This window comes from Trematomus bernacchii, unplaced genomic scaffold (genome assembly GCF_902827165.1).
Source record: "Trematomus bernacchii unplaced genomic scaffold, fTreBer1.1, whole genome shotgun sequence".
NCBI classification, from domain to species: domain Eukaryota; kingdom Metazoa; phylum Chordata; class Actinopteri; order Perciformes; family Nototheniidae; genus Trematomus; species Trematomus bernacchii.
In genome coordinates, this window is record NW_022987733.1 from 1942860 (window position 1) to 1947249 (window position 4390).

The 4390-nt window shown below is 38.7% G+C and overlaps 1 long non-coding RNA gene across 1 annotated transcript; it reads right to left on the reverse strand.

Annotated features, from left to right (window-relative positions):
- Nucleotides 1-1893: 1893 nt before the first annotated feature.
- On the reverse strand, nt 1894-3421 carry LOC117494888. Its single transcript, XR_004557137.1, has 3 exons — nt 3364-3421; nt 2692-2763; nt 1894-1922 (listed from the first exon to the last, which is right to left on the reverse strand). It is a non-coding gene; the product is annotated as an uncharacterized LOC117494888 (long non-coding RNA).
- Between the last annotated feature and the right edge of the window lie 969 nt (nt 3422-4390).

The window sequence follows — 4390 nt, forward strand, 5'->3', positions numbered from 1 at the left end:
ATGAAGGTGGAATCTAACTATATTCATAATAATATTTATTGGATCCATGGGTAGAAACATGTTTTTTTAGGCTGTAAAATTGGGCATTTTAAACATGGGGGTCTATGGAAATTGCTCCTTTCTGCAGTCAGCGCCTATCGGCCAATATATGAACTGCAGTTTGTGGCACTTCCGTATTGGCGTCCCGGCTCTTCCCCAGAGTTTGCCGCTTGGTTCAAACCTACACAAAACACAATTACTTTCATAATTGCTTCATATGAACGGGTTTACCTTTTCAGCAGGATTACGTGCAACAGCCAAATCTGAATTCTTTCCTTTGCAGTCTTCTCGAGCTTCTTCCCAGGTTTTCCAACCAGGAGGGTTTTTGATTGTATAGCAGCTGAGACCAATGAGTCCCCAGCCAAACTGACAAGGTTGACACTTTTTATCTGAAACAACAGAGTCCAAACAATCAACAACATGACTGCAGTATGAACATATTGTAATGATGACCTAATATGATATGAACATACCGGTATTTCCTAAGCAGTAGGAATCGATGCTCCACTGAGCTCGACTGATGTTGAGCTCATTCCGGTTTGTCTCCATGTTTTGTATTTGCTGTGTCAAGTTCTTCTTCTTGGTCTCCAGCTCCTGGTTTAGTTTGTTCAGGTCTTTCACGTTGCTTTCTAAGAACAGTATAGGCTTGTGTCAGGTTGCCCGACTGGTCCGTGAGATTCTCCCGTGTCTCCAGCTCCTGGATTCTTGATGTCAGGTTCAGGATTTCTGCAGTCTGCTTGGCGTTGTCTTCAGAAAGTTCAGAGGTCACTACAGAGACAGAGGAAGGTGTTGGGCTGTAAGGCTTGTGTCTCTGAGTGATTAATGATCATAATAGACATTAAAGAACAGGTTCATATGTTGTATCTTTCTTAAAACAATAGTCAGACGCACATATAAACATGTGAACGGAGCAGCATTGATGGTCTAAGATTGTTAAATCAAGTGTTTATCTTGTTAAGTATAAAAAAAAAAACCTCTTCTGAAATACATCTTTGCACAGGGCCAGTATTAACAGGAGGCAGGATTACACCTAACACCAACTGTTTTCTATGTACATGTGGGCGTCTGACAGACCTGTCCTTTGAAAAAGTGAACTATAGGAACATGTCAGCCACAGCCGGCTAACTTCACTAGAGCAGCAACAAGTTAGCAACGAGCTAACTGCATTTGGAGAGATAACAGGCGGAGCAACTGATCTCTGTATTGTAGACATCTTGCAAAAGCTCTGACGATTCAAACCACTGCCTTTGTAAAATATGGAGAACACAAGCAGACACCTTCACACGCACACACACACACACACACACACACACACACACACACACACACACACACACACACACACACACACACACTCTTCACCCTTAACACACATTTCAGCCTGTTTCAAACTGTTGAACTGACATTCCAACAGAAGATACTCACAGTAGATACGAAGACCCATGATGGCTAACAGTATGATCCAACACACTGCTATTGGAAGAAAAAACCTCAAGCCTTAAAAAGAAAAACAAATGTTTCGAAAGGTTTCAAAGGTTTTAAGTCATATACACAGATACAGTTTAGTCTAAAAACTGTGGTCGCTGGTTGGTTAAAAAATGTAATGTAAACAAATAAATTAAAAAAACAATAAAAATAGTGCAGCTCAGCTTTATCTTAATGCCCAAAACCATTTAACAGGCTAAGCTAATGCTTCAATACATTATAAACACACCACGAAACAGCTAAAACCATTTCAACCTTTGTCACTATCTCACTGTTTTACCTTTATGTTTTTTAAACATGTTAACAGTATTAAATAGTGAAATGTATTGATCATGCACCTGGAGGGGGATGCCTTTTATCCACTGTGCCTTCTGGTGCAGCTTCTTTTTTGGTGTCCTCTATAATATAGACATAATGTGTTTTGTTTTATGAAGTTTATCAGAATCAGTATCAGGTTTATTACCAGGTAGGTTAACACAGACGAGGAATTTGACTTGGTGTTGTGTTGCATACATACACATACATGAAAAGAAAAATGTAAAACACAGATAGAAAACTATTTTAAGAAACCTATAATAACATTAAAAAATATAAAAAATATAGCAGTATTTACATTGAATAGGGTTGAAATCTTAGAAATAGAATTAGAATCAAATATGTGCAGTAATGAAACACAAGATATTGTATACATTGTGGGCATTAATGTGTATTTAACTTTTTAACTTTTTAATGCTATTTTATTTCTATTTCAGAAATATTTTGGACTGTTTATTTATTGTGTCTTAATTTCTCTTATGTATATTGCCTTGTTTTTTATGCTGCTGCAACGTAAACATTTCCCATATCGGGATCCTATCTACCTATCTATCTATCTATTTATCTATCGATCTATATATCTATATATCACTCCCAATATGATCAAACTTCAAAAACCATTGGACAAATTATGGATTTTATAATGGCTATCAGCAAAGACACTGCTCTTGGTGGAAAATACATTGAATAATTGCGGCCTCTGGACTGAGTATCGTAACTGAACATGAATTAACAGTTAATATAAAATAAAAAGAGCTGATTTAATATTCACATTTGTAACCTTCATCCCAATTGTATTTAAATAAAATGACTGTTACATAGATCTCATGTTTACTTGTGTTCACAGCTCACCTGGACGCGTTGCCTTTTTATCCACAGGGCCTTCTGGTGCATTCACATAGTCAGCTTCTTCTGTGATTTCCTCTGGAAGATAAACACATACTGTTTCATCAGATATGCAGTTTCTCTCCCATTATGTTCAGCACGCATGAGGAACCATTTCACTAAATGATGGAGTTTATAATCAACCACAACGATGTAAAATGAGTTGCCGTCACGCAAAGAACAGAGCAGGAAAGCAGAACTAAAAACACACAGAGAAGTGTATCATGCTGACTTTTTATAACGAGATTAAAGACCAATTAGACAAACTAATATCTTATAAATAAAACATTTGTACTTGTTATTGTTAAAAATGGAGCACATTTAGTATTTAGTAATAGTTCATCATATGTGGTTAACATATTGATAAACTACAAGCTATTCCTTAATTCACTCTCAAAAAATCCCCAAATGCATCAAACATTATGTCTCTATGTTCAGCAGAGTTGATCAATTATAATTGTAAAGATTCAATCTTAAATGAATTTGGATATTTAAAATAATGTGCTGCTAGGGAGTGGTCAAGCCTCAGAAGCAACTTACATAGCAAACCATGTTGATAAAGGCAAAGAAAAAACATATCATAGGATGTGTCTTATGACAAACACACACACACATAACTCTGGAATATTCTTTAATTACCCATATCCTCGATTATGTTTCCTTTCGTCCTGAACAAAGTCCTGCTGCAGTCCTGATGAGAGTGTCTCTTTTACCCCTTTCACACCAAGGCTTTTCCCCTTCTAGCTCCGTGCTAGAGCTTTTCTGGTTCAGAACCGGTTCTTCGGTTTAGCGCCGGCTCTTTTCACACCGCTCAGAGCCCGACTGGTGCTGCCGCTGCTGCGTCATGACGTCACAGTTTACGTCGCTGAGTTTCTCCCCAACGGAGCTCACCTCACAACAACAACGGGCCGGTGACTGCGTCGGGTCGATGATCGTGTTGCTTTTAATCATACGAAGCCAGATTAAATTAAATAACGACTTCTCCAACCTTATACTTTTCTCCAGAGTGCCGTGGTTCATTGTTTATTAATGTGTTTCAAGCGGCATTTACCGACCGCTGCAGTGCTGACTGCTCTTCAACGGGAGTGTATTCTCCCGTTAGCTCCGGTTAGCTCACACGGCTCTAAAGTATTCACTGTCTGACTGTCACACAAGCAGCTGTTACATATCCCCAGTTCCCCTTAAGTGAATGTGTGTCAGTCTGAATTGACGCTGTTTGGCATCACAACGCTGTTATGAAAGTTTCTCTGGTATAACATGGGTGATGTTAGCATAGCAACCGAAGCTAAACTGACTACTTGCTAAGCCGTTTTATACAGGCACTTTTTACCGGCGTATTTTTCATTATGATTCTTCTTGTGATAGTCGGACATGACAACCTGTGCAGCCGATGTATTGATTCCATCCGATAGCTGCTATAATAACAAACAAAACGTCTGCCTGCTCTCCACAATGATCAATAACAGCGAACGGATGGTCCAAAAAGTAAGGTACAAATAAACAGAATCACACGAAGCCTGGTTAGTGTTGCCTGACTTTATAAAGCGTGTTTTTTTTTTACAAGTGTGTGGTTGCGTTCTAGTCACTTTGCTCAGCACTACTGCTGGTTACAACTTTTATTTGCCGTACTCGCCTTAACTGTTATCTCAGGTTAATCTCGCCCCCC